Genomic DNA, 20,326 nt, shown 5'->3' with positions numbered 1-20,326 from the left:
CCCCTTCATACTCACCGGGCGATCGGGTGAGGTTGTCTACACGTCACCTACGCATACCGGGTTCAGGTAAACTACTACCCCGTTTCGTCGGCCCATATAGGGTCTCCAAGGTCCTGAACCCGGTAGCTTACCGACTCGCTGTCCCCGCTTCATGGAGACTGCACCCTGTTTTTCACACGTCCCTTCTCAAACCCTGCCTCGATGCCACTCGCATGACGCCCACTCCCGGTCCTGTTCCACTGGTCTCCCGGGAGGATTATGAGGTTAGCGCTATTTTGGGGTCCCGGATTGTTAGAGGGCAGTTGCAGTATCTGGTAGACTGGTTGGGCTATGGTCCTGAGGAACGGTCTTGGGTCCCGTCTCCTGACGTTCATGCTCTGTTGTTGGTGGCTCCATTCCACAGGGAGTACCCTTCGAGCCCACTGGGTCGTGGGCCTTTGAGGGGGGCTCTGTCACGCCCCCATCCACATCCACAAGCCCTCCTGTTGCACCCCGTAATTCCATCAATACATGGCAGAGACATAGAGCATAGCAAGTCTCCACACGCACCATTGCACATCCTCATTTTCAGGTTTGCAGACAAGGGGCTGGCCGCACTCAGCGGCCACTGGCATATGCCTCGCCCTCCATGTCTGCTGTGGGATGTATTTACCCATGCATCCGAGTCCTACCTCAAAACTGTGCAGTGCTGACATGAAAACATCATGATGGCCAGAGCTTCCCAGAAAATGCACAGGGAAATGCATGAAGAATAGGCTGCCACTCATTTTTGCCGATGTTATGGGCACAGAAGGACACTGCCTAAAACCACCATTGGACTATCCACACAGTAGTCTGAAACCATTGGGAATGGCAATGCTGATTGCCAAAAGCAAACCCATAACTGTGGAGAATTCATTTTCTTAAATCCCAAAAAGGGGTGCAGTACCAGTACTCACCACTATCCCAAAGCCGGCGTTTTAAAACAACACCAGATTTTACTTTTTTTGTAGAAAACTGAATAAATGAACCCAAAACAGGCCAAAGAAAGACTTACTGAGAGGTGGATCCAATGTAAAGTTATATTCTGAAGTGACTTGAAGGTTTATAACAAGACTGGCTGAGCTGGGGATTTCAGCAGTTTAAGTAAATTTGGACTGAAAGACATTAAAAATCTCAAGGTTTAAGAGAAATGAGTGACCTACTTTGAGTGTCACATAGGTTGCAATTGTTTAAATGTCATAGTTTTGAACTTAGAATCAGCATTCTAGCTGCATATGTAAAAAAATTGTCTTGACTTAAACTGGGAAACAAAAAGTGACATTTTATCTGAAACCTGGATTAAGGAACTGAATTCTGCCTGGCAACTACCCCATCAGGAGTGAAACTTGAGTCACAGCTGTGTTCCCAGGCCTAGCTGCCCTTTTGCTGCTCACACCAAAAGGGATATGACACTTCCCTGATTGAATTACCTGGGCTCTGCAGGAAATTGAACAAAGCCCTGTCCTGACTCAGGCAAATGTTTTATTGGCGGGAGTCGTAAATGGAGCTTCCTCTTGGCAGAAGCTGGGAGGGACAGGGTCTCTGAGCTTGCCAGAAACTGGAAAGACTGGTTTCTGTACCATGTGACATGAAAAGACACACCTCTATAGCCAGAATATGGTTTTAGAAAAAGATGAATAACTCATAGAGCGGACATGTGAAAATTGTATAAATGACACCATAATTCTTGTGATTTTTCTGCCCACATTTTAAGAGGTTTTTAGAACCGGTGGCATGTTCAGGGGGGTTTTAGCGGAAAAGAGGATATTACTCAAAATGTGTGCATGTGAAAAATCTGACACTTCATCAACTAATGTCCATACTCCTTGCGCACATGTGTGTAAATTTGGGTCAATGTCCGGAATTGCAAAATCAGTTAAAAAGTGAAATATGTGCCATTTCTGAATGCAAGCCCCCAGGAAGAGCAAAGTTTGGACAGGGTATATCTCCTGTGATATGTGATGTGTGCATGTAATTTTAAACCAATGTTTACCTGTGCAAATATGTCTTTTGTTATCAAATATAGAATGTGTGCAAGTTGACAGGAGGAGTGGACTTTCTGCAGGCTGTAAAATGACATCACTCTGACACAACTTAGCTCCCCCAATCAAGTGAGAAATGGAAATTTGACCAATGGCAAGTGGAGAGGGGTAGGGTCTAGTGATGCTCACACACACCCATTTTAAAAACACATAAAAGCAGACAGTCAGGACAGATAGGGACCTTGAAATCCATTTGCAGCTGGAAGCTCTGCCGGGAAAATCCATACTTTACCTCCATCAACCTTCAGAGAGCAGACATAGAGACTTCAAATCTATCAAATTTCCAGAACCAGAGAGAGAGCAGAGCTGACCCAGATCACTGTTAGCAGAACCAGAGAGAGCTGACCCAGATCACTGTGAAGTGCAGAGTCCAGTCTAAAACCTGACCAGATCCGTGGCGAGGCCCATTTCACTCAAGAATATAGTGTGAGTACCTAGAAAACTGTGCAGAACCAATCTCCTAGTTAAAATAATATAATTCAATCTAGCTTAATCTAAGTAGAACTGTCTCCTAACTGTCACCTGTCATTTGCAAAGCTGTCACTTGTCAGTTTCTAGTTGCAAGCTGCACTTGTCTTTTTGAACTTTAAAATTTCAAATCTGAAAAACGACCTTTATTTAATCACTCATATCTCTGTGACCGTTTGTGATAGAGACTTGCAGTAACTTTCCCCTGAAAGCTGAGAATCGTGGCTTTTCTACGAATCTAGAACCGCATTCCTACCCCCTATAGTTTTGCCGCAATCGTGAAAAACGCACCCGCGAATTTACCGCGATTTGCAAATTTCTCAACGTGTGAAAACAGCAGTTTTCTTGCTTTCAGTTGCCAAAAATTCGTTTAACCTGCTAGTTACACCCTAGATCCTTGCTGAAGTGATCCTGAACTTATTCAAAGCATATACCACTCACCCTAAACCTCCTAGAGGGAATTAAAAGCATTTTAGTATATTTTTCACTTAATTGCCAGCACATATAAAAGCATTTTGCCTGTGTTTTCAACGTCTGTAGTCTAAGTTGCGGGGTGAACTGAATCACATTTAATTGCATTTCTGAGAACTGTGTGCTTCCTTCCATTTCCTTGCATTGCATAAAAGGGGGGGTGAATTGCCAGAGAAAAGTGATTACATTGTTTTGTTGAAATCATATTGAGTATTTTCTATACTGCATTTCATTCATTCAACCTTGCATTTCCTTGAACCCTATAAAGCATTCTCTACCACATTATACTTCTGTACCTATTTACCAGTGTGCTACCTTATCCATTTCATCTCAACTCCTTAGTGATTATAAAGAAGTGTGCTAGTGCCAGATTCTCCGTTGTTAATATTTATCATATCAGATTAAGTGTGATATTCAATTATTAATTTATTATAAAGTGTAATATATATATCTATTGTTTAAATTATCGAATAAACCTTTTAACTTGCAAACCAGAACTACTTCTTGGCTCAGTGGGGTCAGGAGGATTCCAAGAGAGGGGTGTTATATAGGGGTAGTCATCCAGAACGCATGAACTGGACATAAAGATATATCAATAAGGGTTTTCATTCAGTATTATAGACTAGGCGTTGACTTGGCTGTAGTGCTGAATTGAATCCTCTTACAAATTGGGGGCTCGGGCCGGACGTTTGGGTTAGAATACCACTTGTGCAGCTTAATACAGCGTGCCAGCTGACCAGATACACATATCCAGTCGGATCACCACGCTGCATTACGCTGTGAAGCATTCCTCAAAAGGGACACTCCAAGAAAAGTTCTGTTCTGCAAAAATAAAATACAAACTTCTGTAAGTCAGGACAGAGACCAATCTCTAGAATGACGACCTTGGTAGATATGAAAATAGCCAGAGAGCACTTCTTACATAAACTATTTGTGAGAGGTGAATGGGCTGAGCAGGGCCAGGATGCCTGGTTGCAGGCCATCACGCGACAGGTCACTGAAACAGGGTCAGACTTATGGAGAGATCAGGGTCCATTACATGTGGCCCTGAGTGAACTATATATGGCTCCTAAGGCCAAAGATGAACACGACAAGATTGTTAGGATAGCGGCATATTTATATTTATATATGGGAGCCATACAGAATAAATGTGCTGAAGGCCATGATCTGGCAAAAAGACAACAGATGGCGTTAGAGAAGGCCCAATCTGATCTGGACTCTTCTGAGCAAAGGCTGCACAGGAGCCAGGAGTCAGAAAATGAGACCAGGCAGTACATCACTAAAATAAAGGAGGATATGGATGTGCTGCAAAAGGAAAAGTCAGACCAGGATACTAGATTTCTGGCCCTGCAGAAGGAGCACCGAGACAGTTTGGACTCCTTACTGCAGAGCCAGAAAAAGCTGGAGCAACAATTAGACTTTAACAGGGCATGCACGGAGCAGGTAGCCACCCTGCAAAGTCATCTAGATAGAGTGAAGGTAGAGAGCAACAAGCTGATTTTGAAAGACCTGGATACCCAGGCAGAGTTTGATGAAGAACGCCAGAAAGCTGGTGTCTTTCAAAGGCAGAGGGACGACCTGGCGGCACAAATGCAGGCTCTTAGTCAGGAAAGAGACGCCTTAGGCCAGGAAGTCTGCCATTTAAAAAGAAAAATGGAAGAAAATCACCTGGCCCACCAGGGACTGGGTGACCTCCAAAAAGAAAACCAGAACTTGGTAGAGCACACCAGAAGGGTGGAAGAGGCTCTGGCAAGAAAGGAGCAGGCCAGTAGGGATGGGACTCAGGAGGTAAACCTCCTGCAGCAAAGACTGGCCCAGTTCTCCAGGACCAACCAGGGAGCACAGAGGGAAAATAAGGCCCTCTGTCAACACAATGATAGGCTCCAACAACAGGTAGCGATGCAGGAGAGACTGATAGAGTCTAGTAAGGCCTTAACTGAGGAACTGAAGGCACAAATGCAGGCTCTTGCATTGCAACAGGGAGCAGGGGCGGATAGAGATGAGGTTCGCTGGGAAAGGGAAGCTCCGGAGCATAACCTTAGGAGCCCTAGTACCAGAGGCCCTCATACCTCCCAGTCCCTGGACTCTACCACCCCCATGTCCCCTGGCGCACATGAGCACAGGGCCACAGGGATGGCAGATTACTATCCAGCTAAAAGTATGGGGCTCATAGGCCAGTACCACTCAGGAATGGAGGGGTGGGCATCCGGGTATGGGCACCCAAGTACAGTACAGTTCAGTGGGGAACCCCAGGAGAGTAGGCCCCTTAAGGGCATCCTGAAAACCCCTGCCCAGTTAGGTCAGTGGGGGGGGTACCCAGCAAATCCTGGCAGCAAGGAGGGATCTGAAGACTCCTCTGAGCGGTACAGGACACAGGAGAACAGGTCCCCACATTCTGCCAGCCATTTCCAGGCTCTCAGAATCCGGGAAAACCTGGAAGAACAGACGGGAACCTCTGGGAGCAGTGCCTCTGAGTCAGAGGATGAATGGACAAGGGTTACCCGAACCAAAAAGGCCAATAAGGCAAAAAGGGCCTTGCTTAAGGACCCCTTAAAGCAGATTAAGGCGATCAGGAGCGTCATCACGCCTTACCATAAGAACGCTAAGTATTCTGTTTGGGAACACTTGGAGCTCTATGAGCAAATGATGGAGACTTTTCATTTGAAGGACAGCCAAAGCTGTATCCAATATGTAAAGTGGACATTCTCCCCAGAGTACTCCAGTTTCTTTGCAGGGCTGGAGGACCAAAATCATTCCAGGTGGTCCACCTATAGGGCGGCCATATTAAAACATTTTTCTGTTCACAGAAATCCCCAAGAGGCTCGCAAGGCAGCCTACAATTTACAATGTGGGGAGGATCAGGCCCCACAAGAATTTGTGCAGGAGTTAAAGCGTGCTTTTGCACAGACCACAAGAAGGGTGCGCACGGATAGCAGAGAATTTATTAATACGTTTTTCCATGCCTTGCCCAAATACATAATGACCCAGCTCGTGAGGGATTTTCACGAGAAAAGATCTTTAGACTGGGTCATTGAACAGGCTACCCGGATCTATGAGGTGCAGAAACCGGTAGATAGCAAAAGTAATGCCCAGAAAAACCCCAAAGCCAACAGCACCCCTGCTGCTGCCAAGGTGGCAGAGGTAAAGGTCACCCCCGTTTTGGATTTGGAGATGGGGGGGCCTAAAAACCTACCTGCACCTAATAATGCTAGGCCCAGAAGGTCCTCGGGCCAGTCACAGACAGGGAGCCAGGGAGGCAGCCCCACAAATGGGGTCCCTCGCTCCCCTGATTATGTAAGCCCCCGTTACAAGGGAAACAGACCCATCCTGGGTTATGTGTGGACTCCTCCAGCCCAAGGGGGGAGATCCAGCCAAGAACCTAACCCAGGGAACTTTCCTCCTAACTTCCCACCGGAGGGTAGAAATTCTCCAAATCCTGGGCAGAACTTTTTCCCCAGGTATCCACCCAATTTCCAACCCCAAAATCATCCATCCTTCTTTCCCCAATTCCCTGAGCCCAGACAACCTAATCCGGGAGAGGGGAGGCCAAGGGTGGAGGGGTACCCAAATCTTCCCAACCAGGGGTACTACCAAAGAAGGGATAGCTACCCTTCCCGGGATCAGCCCAGGGGAGAAAACAGGGCCCCGTATCAGCCTGAGCGGGTTTCCCAGTTAGAGCGCCAGGTGCAAAACATGGCGCGGGATCTGGGTCACATACTGAGGGCTCAGCAGAACCCTCAGATGGGCATGCCGGCGCAGAACGCACCCAACTCTGGACCTGGTGCCCCAGAACAATGACGGGGGCAGCACCCCGATAACTCACCGGTTCCCAGGGAGGAGGCACAAAGGGAAGGGGGGTGTAAAGCCTTGGAGGAAGCTTCCTTCCTCACTTGTAAACAGCCCCTGGAAACCCAGGAACCGGAAACAAAATCTCTTGCCCCTGAAAGTCTGCCTCCTAAGGAGCAGAGGGGGGGTAGGAGAAACAAAAGACCCAAACAGACTCAGTTTGAGGAGGAGGTACAGATATTCCAATTTGAGGGAGAGGGATCCTCAGAGGATCCTGGGAAAAGGATCTTCTCCTTCAGAGAGGGGGGAACTCCTCCCAAAGAAAAATGGGTCCCTAGGGATGCAAATCCAGACTGGGGAGATGTGGAGACTGAGCTACCGCCGCCCACCATCTCATCCTAGAACCAACAGCAAGAAAATCCCCTGGTTCAAACCCATCCTGGTGACTGCCTCCAAAAAGGGGGGGGCGGCCCGGAACCGGAGCCAGGGGAACCCACAATGGCTCTGATCTCCAGTTGCCAAATTTTTCTTTCAGATTCCCAAGGCCCTCCACAGAATTCTGCCCAAATTTCTTCTCTTGCAATGTCCAAAACCAGAAAATTAGCCCACCAGTTGTCCAAAAATGTGCATTATCTGTGCCCCATTGAGGAGAAGGAGGGAAGATACTATGCCCCGGTACAAGTACAGGGGCAGGGTACAATTTTGGCACTGGTGGACACTGGATCTCAAGCTACCCTTCTGTCCAGAAGGGCCTTTGACGAACTGAATGCAGGAAGGGGAGGGAATTACCAAATTCCTCTCACCTCTCTTCCTGGACAACTGCAGAACTTTGACGGGAAGGAAATTCCCGTCGAGGGGACGGCAGACTTGGACATTAAAATTGGGCGACACAAGTTGAAACACCCGGTCATAGTTGTGACCCCAGAGGGCACCCCTTGTTTACTAGGGAATGACCTCCTGAGAAGGTTGTCACCCCTAATAGATTGCGTAAACAAGGTCCTCTGGACCCAGACTAGCCGACCAATAAAATTAAAACAGAGTGTCAACCATGTTAGTTTAAACGGCACATGCCACATGGTTGAACAAAAATCTGACCAAGTAGAATTTCACTTCCAGAATAGCCAAATTCCAGACGTGACAGTAATAGCAGTAGGACAACAGACCGGTGATGGAGGGTCCTCTCTATTTCTGAAAATCAACCTTCCTTCCAGTCTAAAGTGGTACTCCACGCTGGAAGGAAACACCCTGAAATTCTATGCTAATCCACAATCAGAAACTCCCACTCCTATAGTCCAGAAAGATGTGAAATCAGCTCAGAGCCTGGCTGATATTCAGCAAATTGGAGAGCAGTTGTTCATCCCTGTCCAATTAAATGATGGGAAGGACTCTGTTCTCGCTCGAGTGTGTGTGAACAACGGTAAGAGCTTCATCAGCGAAGCCATGGTCCGCCAACTCCCAAAAGATCCAGCCATTCCCACATTCAAACTGATAGACAAATGGGAAATGGACCTGGAAGCACCTAATTCCAAACATCTCCTGCCAAGCAGGTGTATGCTCAAAATCTCCATTGGCAACAAGAGCATAGTCCACAATTGTTGGGTCGTGCGAGACGTCCCTGCCGCCTTTTACGTAGGCAGTGACATTCTCAATCGCTTTGCCATTAGTTTGGACCTAATAAACTTCAAAGCTTGGTCCCGATTAGCGGATAATCCCATGGGCTTTGATGATCCAGAAAAAGCATTTAGGTCAGCTCAATTGCTACCTTATGCAGTTGAAATTCGGATTAAAGAGGAAGTCACCATCCCAGAAAGGACCCGACAATTCTCCCTGGAAGTGAAAGTTAAAAGAGGACAACATTTGAAAAACCCTGATGCTTACATACATCTAAATGCTTCTCCCCAACAGCAAGGGTTAGGGGTAAACCCAACACCATTAGTCAACATAGAACATGACACCATTCCAATAGAGGTGGATAACAGCGACTTAAAGAGTATTACTCTAGCCGCAGGCACCATTATTGGAATGGCGGTTGATGACCGACATTTCTCCATTGATCTTGGAAATGAACTGTTAGGGCCAATCCCCAAGGACCACTTTGACAGTGACAGTGATGACAATACAACACCAGACAGGATTTTTACCCGGCATGGGGGGAACTTCCTGGTGTACACTTCTTGCCCTTATGGTAAGGAAGATGTGACTTGTGACTTCAGGAGGGATGAGGTGATTTTCCAAGTCCATGAGGGCTGCCTTTCCCACCTGAAGCCTCCAGTCCAAATCAGCACTCTGACCAGGGACTTCTCCACCCAGCTGGAGGAGGCCGCGGAGATAGCCAAACCAGAAGTCTTTCCAGGCTTCAGGCAGATGGTGGAAGAGAGAGTCAACCTAGCTGATGCCTGTGTGACTCTGGAACAAAAGCAAAAGTTGAAACAAGTTTTCTTGGATTTCCAAGATCTCTTTGCGGTAGACTCATATGACTGTGGTCGCACTGACATCCACACAACAACAATCCCCACGGACCCTGGCATGACTCCAGTGTTTGTGAAGCAATATTGTTTGCCTCTCGCATCCATGGAGTCCCTTACTGAAATAATTAAGAACCTTGAGTCCAGGGGAATAATCCGTCCAGTCCACAGCACCTTCAATAATCCGGTGCTGGGAATATTGAAGCCAAACGGCCAGTGGAGACTCTGTGCCGACCTCAGGGAGCTCAACAAACGGGTCCATACTTCCCGATGGCCTCTTCCCTACATTGACCAAGGGCTGGCCCAGATCCAGGGGTCACAGGTATTCACTGCAATAGACCTGACCAATGGATACTGGACCGTGCCTGTCAGTAGGGAGGACCAATACAAGCTGGCTTTTACCTTTGGGGGCCAGCAGTACACCTGGACCCGGACTCCCTTCGGATACCTTAACTCCGGTAATGAATTCAACATTTTTCTACATAAGGCCATGCCCGACCTCGGTGCGAGGGGTAACCTGGCTTATGTAGATGATGTCCTCATCAAAAGTTCATCGGTGGAGGAACACATAGCGGAGATCCGTTATGTTCTGACGCAGTTGAGGGCCGCCGGAGCAAAACTTTCCTTTCAGAAAGCACAGTGGTGTAGAACCCGTGTTAATTTCTTGGGGCATGAGATTACTCCTCAGGGCCTCTGTCCCCAGGAAAAGAAAGTGGAAGCACTTCAGAAACTGAAAGACCCCACAACTCTGCGGGAACTAAGGAGCCTCCTTGGACTGACCAATTACAGCAGAAAGTTCATTGAGGGCTACGCAGAGATCACCAGACCCCTGATTCATCTCTTGAAGGGGGGGTCAAGTGGGAATGGGGTCCAGAACAAGCCGAGGCAGTAAAACAACTCAAAAGAAGCCTCTCACAAGCGCCTTGCCTAGCTTACCCTGTCAGAAACAAGGAGTTCTTCCTGGAGACGGGGTTCTCTAATACGTGCTTGACGGCAGTATTATACCAAAAGCATGACAAGGTCAATAAAGTAATCTCCTATGCGAGCAAAACTTTATCCTCTGTGGAGGAAAAATTCAACGATTGTGAGAAGGCACTCCTGGCAACGGTGTGGGCATTGAAGAATTACCGCCCGTTTATCCAGGGGGAACACATCATAGTGGAGACTCCACACCAGCCTCTGCAATATCTCCAAAGTGATAGAATCCGGACCGGAAATGTGAGTAATTCCCGAATTACTTCCTGGATTCTGTCAATGCAAGGCTTTCCTGTGGAGGTCAGATATGGCCAAAACAAGAAGAGTCCCCTCGCGCAAGGTCTGGCTGACTTGCATGATTGTGCCAGAGAAAACTGTCTCGAGGACGAAAGTCTAAAAATAAAGGACAACACAGAGGCATACCTTAATTCCCCACACAAAGTCTTTGAAGAGGACAAGTGTGAGGGAATGCCCACTGTCTATGTGGATGGATGCTCTTACCATGTTGACAACAACGGGGAGAAAGAACTGGTGGCCGGCGTAGGGAATGCATGGGTGAATGAGTCCCCAGAACCCTCCGCTGGATACAAAATTGGTCCCCGAAGTAGTCAGGTGGCAGAATTGATGGCTGTGCATCAGGCCATCCTCACTGCTGTCCAGCATCAACTCCACAAACTGGTCATAATCACAGATTCGGATTATGTACGGAACGGGTTCGTGGAGCACCTGGTTAATTGGAAAACCAGAGGCATGTTATGTGCTAACAACAAACCCTTGAAACATGGGAAGTTGATCCAAAACATTGATGATCTGGTCACCTCGAATGAGATGACCATCTATTGGAAAAAGATCAAGGGTCATTCCAAAGTAGAGGGACCAGACAAAACTGGAAATGACTTAGCTGATCAGCTGGCCAAAACTGGGGCCATCCAAGGGGATCTAATTGAGATTGAGTCCCTGTTGGGGGAAATCCAGGTCACTGCTATCACTAGGTCCCAGACAAATGCTCACAACGACCTTTCAATTGCACAATGGAGTAAGGAGACCCCTGATGCTGATTTGATTACAGCTCAGAAAGGGGATCCAATAATTGGTAAATTTTACCAACACCTTGAGGACCCTGAGAACTTTCCCCGGACGGATACCGATTACATTGGGAAAGAGGACCTAAGAGTGTTGATGAAATGTCCAAAAATGTTCCGGATCCAAGACGGTTTGTTGGTAAGGAAATCCAAAGCTGGCCACGATCAGTGGGTGGTTCCTACCTCATTCCGAAGCCTGATGTTAAGTCACGCCCATGATGCGGCCACTGCCGGTCATAGGGGGTTTCACACAACATTGGAAATCTTAAGAGAGGTTGCATACTGGCCACACATGGGGCAGGACCTCGACCAATACTTGAAGGGGTGTCTTGTGTGTGCACATTTTCAGCCATCATCCCTCACGCACCGCGCGCCTCTCCAAAAGAGGGGGATGACACTGCCATGGTCAGATTTACAAATCGACTTTGTAGGCCCTGTGATTCGCTCGGCTAGGGGGAATAAGTACATGTTGACTGTGACATGCTTGTTTACCAAGTGGGTGGAATGTCTCCCAGCCCCAAATTGCAAGGCAGAAACTGCAGCTGCCTTGATGATTAACCACATCTTTTCCCGTTTTGGTCTACCTCAAAGGATTGAGTCAGACAGAGGTAGCCACTTCACCAGTGAAGTAATGACAATGATGTGGGAGATATTGGGGGTCAAAAGGAAGTTGCATATTGCTTATAGACCAGCTTCTTCTGGGGCAGTAGAGAGATATAACCGGACAATTGTGAGCATATTAAAGAAGTTTGTGGCAGATTCTGGGCCAAGTTGAGATATCCGATTACCTCTGGTCCTAATGGCCATCAGATCTACCCCTTCATCTGCAACCAAAATGTCACCATTTGAGTTGATGACTGGGCGCAAGATGGTGCTTCCCCAGCATTTGCTCTACAGGACCCAAGAGCAGACACTGATAAATGCCTCCACTACTCATGAGTATGTGGAGAATTTAAGGAAACACCTCCAACATGCTTTTGCTTACGCTCAGCGGAATCTAGAAAGATCAGCTGATAGCATGAAGACCCATTATGACCTGAAAACTTCCAGGAAGGAATATCAGATGGGGGACCGGGTCTATCTATACAACTTCCAAAGGAACCAGACCAAGCAGCGCAAATTTTTGCCTACATGGAAGGGACCCTTTGAGATCATCGACAAGATCTCTCCTGTGGCCTACAAAATCCACATCCCCAAAGGTCCTTTGGCAGCGGGGGAAGATAAGTGGGTCCACATAAACCAGTTGAAATGTTGCCATCCCAGGCACACTCTGCAACAACTGGAGGAATCCTGTGGAAGCCTAGCGGGCACTGTCTCAGACTAATTCAGTTCCAACCATAAAACATACCACATCTAGTCTCTAAAATATTGTGATTTGCATGAAACTGTCTTTTAGTTATACTGTTTTTTTTTTTCAAAATAAGAATGTAATGTTTCGTGATGATGAAATGCATATGCTACCCCCATATCTCAACAGTGGTGGAAAAACGTCTATGAATAGGTATTGCCGCTCTTCCTTTGTCGTCCTAGGAGAAAGAAAACCTGGAGACGGGACAAGGAGGACGATCCGGAGACCGCGAGCAGAGACGCAACGGGCCCGGGGTACCGCCCAATCTTCCCATCAGGACCGGCGAGGAGAACCGATCGATCCGACCGGATGGAGGAAAAGATGCTGAACTGTGCCATCTATTGGAAGAAGATGAGGAAACATCCCAGATCTTGCGAGTCCCATCAGTGAAACCGAATGGCCATCGCAAGAGGGGGGCTTGTGGGATGTATTTACCCATGCATCCGAGTCCTACCTCAAAACTGTGCAGTACTGACATGAAAACATCATGATGGCCAGAGCTTCCCAGAAAATGCACAGGGAAATGCATGAAGAATAGGCTGCCACTCATTTTTGCCGATGTTATGGGCACAGAAGGACACTGCCTAAAACCACCATTGGACTATCCACACAGTAGTCTGAAACCATTGGGAATGGCAATGCTGATTGCCAAAAGCAAACCCATAACTGTGGAGAATTCATTTTCTTAAATCCCAAAAAGGGGTGCAGTACCAGTACTCACCACTATTCAAAAGCCGGCGTTTTAAAACAACACCAGATTTTACTTTTTTGTAGAAAACTGAATAAATGAACCCAAAACAGGCCAAAGAAAGACTTACTGAGAGGTGGATCCAATGTAAAGTTATATTCTGAAGTGACTTGAAGGTTTATAACAAGACTGGCTGAGCTGGGGATTTCAGCAGTTTAAGTAAATTTGGACTGAAAGACATTAAAAATCTCAAGGTTTAAGAGAAATGAGTGACCTACTTTGAGTGTCACATAGGTTGCAATTGTTTAAATGTCATAGTTTTGAACTTAGAATCAGCATTCTAGCTGCATATGTAAAAAAATTGTCTTGACTTAAACTGGGAAACAAAAAGTGACATTTTATCTGAAACCTGGATTAAGGAACTGAATTCTGCCTGGCAACTACCCCATCAGGAGTGAAACTTGAGTCACAGCTGTGTTCCCAGGCCTAGCTGCCCTTTTGCTGCTCACACCAAAAGGGATATGACACTTCCCTGATTGAATTACCTGGGCTCTGCAGGAAATTGAACAAAGCCCTGTCCTGACTCAGGCAAATGTTTTATTGGCGGGAGTCGTAAATGGAGCTTCCTCTTGGCAGAAGCTGGGAGGGGCAGGGTCTCTGAGCTTGCCAGAAACTGGAAAGACTGGTTTCTGTACCATGTGACATGAAAAGACACACCTCTATAGCCAGAATATGGTTTTAGAAAAAGATGAATAACTCATAGAGCGGACATGTGAAAATTGTATAAATGACACCATAATTCTTGTGATTTTTCTGCCCACATTTTAAGAGGTTTTTAGAACCGGTGGCATGTTCAGGGGGTTTTAGCGGAAAAGAGGATATTACTCAAAATGTGTGCATGTGAAAAATCTGACACTTCATCAACTAATGTCCATACTCCTTGCGCACATGTGTGTAAATTTGGGTCAATGTCCGGAATTGCAAAATCAGTTAAAAAGTGAAATATGTGCCATTTCTGAATGCAAGCCCCCAGGAAGAGCAAAGTTTGGACAGGGTATATCTCCTGTGATATGTGATGTGTGCATGTAATTTTAAACCAATGTTTACCTGTGCAAATATGTCTTTTGTTATCAAATATAGAATGTGTGCAAGTTGACAGGAGGAGTGGACTTTCTGCAGGCTGTAAAATGACATCACTCTGACACAACTTAGCTCCCCCAATCAAGTGAGAAATGGAAATTTGACCAATGGCAAGTGGAGAGGGGTAGGGTCTAGTGATGCTCACACACACCCATTTTAAAAACACATAAAAGCAGACAGTCAGGACAGATAGGGACCTTGAAATCCATTTGCAGCTGGAAGCTCTGCCGGGAAAATCCATACTTTACCTCCATCAACCTTCAGAGAGCAGACATAGAGACTTCAAATCTATCAAATTTCCAGAACCAGAGAGAGAGCAGAGCTGACCCAGATCACTGTTAGCAGAACCAGAGAGAGCTGACCCAGATCACTGTGAAGTGCAGAGTCCAGTCTAAAACCTGACCAGATCCGTGGCGAGGCCCATTTCACTCAAGAATATAGTGTGAGTACCTAGAAAACTGTGCAGAACCAATCTCCTAGTTAAAATAATATAATTAAATCTAGCTTAATCTAAGTAGAACTGTCTCCTAACTGTCACCTGTCATTTGCAAAGCTGTCACTTTTCAGTTTCTAGTTGCAAGCTGCACTTGTCTTTTTGAACTTTAAAATTTCAAATCTGAAAAACGACCTTTATTTAATCGCTCATATCTCTGTGACCGTTTGTGATAGAGACTTGCAGTAACTTTCCCCTGAAAGCTGAGAATCGTGGCTTTTCTACGAATCTAGAACCGCATTCCTACCCCCTATAGTTATGCCGCAATCGTGAAAAACGCACCCACGAATTTACCGCGATTTGCAAATTTCTCAACGTGTGAAAACAGCAGTTTTCTTGCTTTCAGTTGCCAAAAATTCGTTTAACCTGCTAGTTACACCCTATATCCTTGCTGAAGTGATCCTGAACTTATTCAAAGCATATACCACTCACCCTAAACCTCCTAGAGGGAATTAAAAGCATTTTAGTATATTTTTCACTTAATTGCCAGCACATATAAAAGCATTTTGCCTGTGTTTTCAACGTCTGTAGTCTAAGTTGCGGGGTGAACTGAATCACATTTAATTGCATTTCTGAGAACTGTGTGCTTCCTTCCATTTCCTTGCATTGCATAAAAGGGGGGGTGAATTGCCAGAGAAAAGTGATTACATTGTTTTGTTGAAATCATATTGAGTATTTTCTATACTGCATTTCATTCATTCAACCTTGCATTTCCTTGAACCCTATAAAGCATTCTCTACCACGTTATACTTCTGTACCTATTTACCAGTGTGCTACCTTATCCATTTCATCTCAACTCTTTAGTGATTATAAAGAAGTGTGCTAGTGCCAGATTCTCCGTTGTTAATATTTATCATATCAGATTAAGTGTGATATTCAATTATTAATTTATTATAAAGTGTGATATATATATCTATTGTTTAAATTATCGAATAAACCTTTTAACTTGCAAACCAGAACTACTTCTTGGCTCAGTGGGGTCAGGAGGATTCCAAGAGAGGGGTGTTATATAGGGGTAGTCATCCAGAACGCATGAACTGGACATAAAGATATATCAATAAGGGTTTTCATTCAGTATTATAGACTAGGCGTTGACTTGGCTGTAGTGCTGAATTGAATCCTCTTACAAATTGGGGGCTCGGGCCGGACGTTTGGGTTAGAATACCACTTGTGCAGCTTAATACAGCGTGCCAGCTGACCAGATACACATATCCAGTCGGATCACCATGCTGCATTACGCTGTGAAGCATTCCTCAAAAGGGACACTCCAAGAAAAGTTCTGTTCTGCAAAAATAAAATAGAAACTTCTGTAAGTCAGGACAGAGACCAATCTCTAGAATGACGACCTTGGTAGATATGAAAATAGCCAGAGAGCACTTCTTACATAAACTATTTGTGAGAGGTGAATGGGCTGAGCAGGGCCAGGATGCCTGGTTGCAGGCCATCACGCGACAGGTCACTGAAACAGGGTCAGACTTATGGAGAGATCAGGGTCCATTACATGTGGCCCTGAGTGAACTATATATGGCTCCTAAGGCCAAAGATGAACACGACAAGATTGTTAGGATAGCGGCATATTTATATTTATATATGGGAGCCATACAGAATAAATGTGCTGAAGGCCATGATCTGGCAAAAAGACAACAGATGGCGTTAGAGAAGGCCCAATCTGATCTGGACTCTTCTGAGCAAAGGCTGCACAGGAGCCAGGAGTCAGAAAATGAGACCAGGCAGTACATCACTAAAATAAAGGAGGATATGGATGTGCTGCAAAAGGAAAAGTCAGACCAGGATACTAGATTTCTGGCCCTGCAGAAGGAGCACCGAGACAGTTTGGACTCCTTACTGCAGAGCCAGAAAAAGCTGGAGCAACAATTAGACTTTAACAGGGCATGCACGGAGCAGGTAGCCACCCTGCAAAGTCATCTAGATAGAGTGAAGGTAGAGAGCAACAAGCTGATTTTGAAAGACCTGGATACCCAGGCAGAGTTTGATGAAGAACGCCAGAAAGCTGGTGCCTTTCAAAGGCAGAGGGACGACCTGGCGGCACAAATGCAGGCTCTTAGTCAGGAAAGAGACGCCTTAGGCCAGGAAGTCTGCCATTTAAAAAGAAAAATGGAAGAAAATCACCTGGCCCACCAGGGACTGGGTGACCTCCAAAAAGAAAACCAGAACTTGGTAGAGCACACCAGAAGGGTGGAAGAGGCTCTGGCAAGAAAGGAGCAGGCCAGTAGGGATGGGACTCAGGAGGTAAACCTCCTGCAGCAAAGACTGGCCCAGTTCTCCAGGACCAACCAGGGAGCACAGAGGGAAAATAAGGCCCTCTGTCAACACAATGATAGGCTCCAACAACAGGTAGCGATGCAGGAGAGACTGATAGAGTCTAGTAAGGCCTTAACTGAGGAACTGAAGGCACAAATGCAGGCTCTTGCATTGCAACAGGGAGCAGGGGCGGATAGAGATGAGGTTCGCTGGGAAAGGGAAGCTCCGGAGCATAACCTTAGGAGCCCTAGTACCAGAGGCCCTCATACCTCCCAGTCTCTGGACTCTACCACCCCCATGTCCCCTGGCGCACATGAGCACAGGGCCACAGGGATGGCAGATTACTATCCAGCTAAAAGTATGGGGCTCATAGGCCAGTACCACTCAGGAATGGAGGGGTGGGCATCCGGGTATGGGCACCCAAGTACAGTACAGTTCAGTGGGGAACCCCAGGAGAGTAGGCCCCTTAAGGGCATCCTGAAAACCCCTGCCCAGTTAGGTCAGTGGGGGGGGGGTACCCAGCAAATCCTGGCAGCAAGGAGGGATCTGAAGACTCCTCTGAGCGGTACAGGACACAGGAGACCAGGTCCCCACATTCTGCCAGCCATTTCCAGGCTCTCAGAATCCGGGAAAACCTGGAAGAACAGACGGGAACCTCTGGGAGCAGTGCCTCTGAGTCAGAGGATGAATGGACAAGGGTTACCCGAACCAAAAAGGCCAATAAGGCAAAAAGGGCCTTGCTTAAGGACCCCTTAAAGCAGATTAAGGCGATCAGGAGCGTCATCACGCCTTACCATAAGAACGCTAAGTATTCTGTTTGGGAACACTTGGAGCTCTATGAGCAAATGATGGAGACTTTTCATTTGAAGGACAGCCAAAGCTGTATCCAATATGTAAAGTGGACATTCTCCCCAGAGTACTCCAGTTTCTTTGCAGGGCTGGAGGACCAAAATCATTCCAGGTGGTCCACCTATAGGGCGGCCATATTAAAACATTTTTCTGTTCACAGAAATCCCCAAGAGGCTCGCAAGGCAGCCTACAATTTACAATGTGGGGAGGATCAGGCCCCACAAGAATTTGTGCAGGAGTTAAAGCGTGCTTTTGCACAGACCACAAGAAGGGTGCGCACGGATAGCAGAGAATTTATTAATACGTTTTTCCATGCCTTGCCCAAATACATAATGACCCAGCTCGTGAGGGATTTTCACGAGAAAAGATCTTTAGACTGGGTCATTGAACAGGCTACCCGGATCTATGAGGTGCAGAAACCGGTAGATAGCAAAAGTAATGCCCAGAAAAACCCCAAAGCCAACAGCACCCCTGCTGCTGCCAAGGTGGCAGAGGTAAAGGTCACCCCCGTTTTGGATTTGGAGATGGGGGGGCCTAAAAACCTACCTGCACCTAATAATGCTAGGCCCAGAAGGTCCTCGGGCCAGTCACAGACAGGGAGCCAGGGAGGCAGCCCCACAAATGGGGTCCCTCGCTCCCCTGATTATGTAAGCCCCCGTTACAAGGGAAACAGACCCATCCTGGGTTATGTGTGGACTCCTCCAGCCCAAGGGGGGAGATCCAGCCAAGAACCTAACCCAGGGAACTTTCCTCCTAACTTCCCACCGGAGGGTAGAAATTCTCCAAATCCTGGGCAGAACTTTTTCCCCAGGTATCCACCCAATTTCCAACCCCAAAATCATCCATCCTTCTTTCCCCAATTCCCTGAGCCCAGACAACCTAATCCGGGAGAGGGGAGGCCAAGGGTGGAGGGGTACCCAAATCTTCCCAACCAGGGGTACTACCAAAGAAGGGATAGCTACCCTTCCCGGGATCAGCCCAGGGGAGAAAACAGGGCCCCGAATCAGCCTGAGCGGGTTTCCCAGTTAGAGCGCCAGGTGCAAAACATGGCGCGGGATCTGGGTCACATACTGAGGGCTCAGCAGAACCCTCAGATGGGCATGCCGGCGCAGAACGCACCCAACTCTGGACCTGGTGCCCCAGAACAATGACGGGGGCAGCACCCCGATAATTCACCGGTTCCCAGGGAGGAGGCACAAAGGGAAGGGGGGTGTAAAGCCTTGGAGGAAGCTTCCTTCCTCACTTGTAAACAGCCCCTGGAAACCCAGGAACCGGAAACAAAATCTCTTGCCCCTGAAAGTCTGCCTCCTAAGGAGCAGAGGGGGGGTAGGAGAAACAAAAGACCCAAACAGACTCAGTTTGAGGAGGAGGTACAGATATTCCAATTTGAGGGAGAGGGATCCTCAGAGGATCCTGGGAAAAGGATCTTCTCCTTCAGAAAGGGGGGAACTCCTCCCAAAGAAAAATGGGTCCCTAGGGATGCAAATCCAGACTGGGGAGATGTGGAGACTGAGCTACCGCCGCCCACCATCTCATCCCAGAACCAACAGCAAGAAAATCCCCTGGTTCAAACCCATCCTGGTGACTGCCTCCAAAAAGGGGGGGGCGGCCCGGAACCGGAGCCAGGGGAACCCACAATGGCTCTGATCTCCAGTTGCCAAATTTTTCTTTCAGATTCCCAAGGCCCTCCACAGAATTCTGCCCAAATTTCTTCTCTTGCAATGTCCAAAACCAGAAAATTAGCCCACCAGTTGTCCAAAAATGTGCATTATCTGTGCCCCATTGAGGAGAAGGAGGGAAGATACTATGCCCCGGTACAAGTACAGGGGCAGGGTACAATTTTGGCACTGGTGGACACTGGATCTCAAGCTACCCTTCTGTCCAGAAGGGCCTTTGACGAACTGAATGCAGGAAGGGGAGGGAATTACCAAATTCCTCTCACCTCTCTTCCTGGACAACTGCAGAACTTTGACGGGAAGGAAATTCCCGTCGAGGGGACGGCAGACTTGGACATTAAAATTGGGCGACACAAGTTGAAACACCCGGTCATAGTTGTGACCCCAGAGGGCACCCCTTGTTTACTAGGGAACGACCTCCTGAGAAGGTTGTCACCCCTAATAGATTGCGTAAACAAGGTCCTCTGGACCCAGACTAGCCGACCAATAAAATTAAAACAGAGTGTCAACCATGTTAGTTTAAACGGCACATGCCACATGGTTGAACAAAAATCTGACCA

The sequence above is a fragment of the Ambystoma mexicanum genome, chromosome 10, assembly GCF_040938575.1.
Source record: "Ambystoma mexicanum isolate Mex_15411 chromosome 10, UKY_AmexF1_1, whole genome shotgun sequence".
Lineage (NCBI taxonomy): Eukaryota > Metazoa > Chordata > Amphibia > Caudata > Ambystomatidae > Ambystoma > Ambystoma mexicanum.
Note: the sequence above shows the minus strand (reverse complement) of the source record.